This window comes from Muntiacus reevesi, chromosome 1 (assembly GCF_963930625.1).
Source record: "Muntiacus reevesi chromosome 1, mMunRee1.1, whole genome shotgun sequence".
NCBI lineage: Eukaryota > Metazoa > Chordata > Mammalia > Artiodactyla > Cervidae > Muntiacus > Muntiacus reevesi.
The window spans coordinates 36,226,816-36,227,840 of NC_089249.1; the positions used below are offsets into that span (position 1 = coordinate 36,226,816).

The 1,025-nt window shown below is 47.8% G+C and overlaps 1 pseudogene; it reads right to left on the reverse strand.

Annotated features, from left to right (window-relative positions):
- Positions 1-274: 274 nt before the first annotated feature.
- Positions 275-718, reverse strand: LOC136166267 (ADP-sugar pyrophosphatase pseudogene; annotated as a pseudogene).
- Between the last annotated feature and the right edge of the window lie 307 nt (positions 719-1,025).

The window sequence follows — 1,025 nt, forward strand, 5'->3', positions numbered from 1 at the left end:
ATCCTTGGGGTGGGAAGATCCCCTCGAGTAGGAAAGCACTGGAAAAACTCCTGGACTGAGGAGCCTGGCAGGCTATAGCCTGTGGACTCACATAAGAATTGGGCACAGCTGAGCGCATGAGCACAGTCTTCCTAGGGGGGAAATGAACAGCCAATTCTCACCGGAATGCTTCTCTTTTGCCAGATTACAAAAGGACTTTATTTATTTATTATGCTTTTATTTTATGAAAAAGCTAATTTCAAATCTCCCTGAAAACTAAGCCGGATACAAAGCCTTAGTGAAGGAGGCCTGGTGGTTCTGTGTGCAAAAACGTGGCTACTGTCCTCCGGCCTTCCAGCTTCAGGAAAAGCCCTTCAAAGGGCCCCGTGTGGGCATGTTTGAGTGACCTGAGCAGAGAAGTAGACTCTGGCGTCTGCTCTCAGACACCCTGCAGCTCCCAGAGCACCCCGTCTCTGCAGCGGGTCATTCTTTGGTAAGGAAATTACTTCCACAAATTCCCCACCTCCTGACTGTCGCTCAAGCCTTACATTTTCATTATCGTCTCCACTGAGAGTTATGGCAGAGATGAACATGGTGCAACTAATTTGTCAAACCCGGATCCACACGTATGGCTGAAGAACATGCAGCGTTACCCTTAGAGCCAGTTTTCTGAGCAGCTGCTTCTGGGCTCTCGCTGTCATCCATCAGACCCGGGGGATTCTTGGCAGTAGCGTCCCATTGGTGGTTGGAACTGCTTCATGAGAATGATGCGTTCCTAACAAAGGGTTCTTTGAGGCTCTGGGGTAACTGCCACCCCCATCACCCGACTATCCTCTGGTGGTATGCTTTGCTGTTTCACAAGTTCTTGTGTGACCAGTAGGGTCCCTGTAAGTTGTTTTTTCAAGCATGATCCATTCCAGAAGGATCTTATTTAAATCATTTACTGTTCAACCTAATAGCAAGTGGCCTGTTCCGCCCATTAATGCAAGCTTTTTGCCTTCTCTAAACTCCAAAAGCCTTTTGAAGATTTGGAATTCCATGAGAGT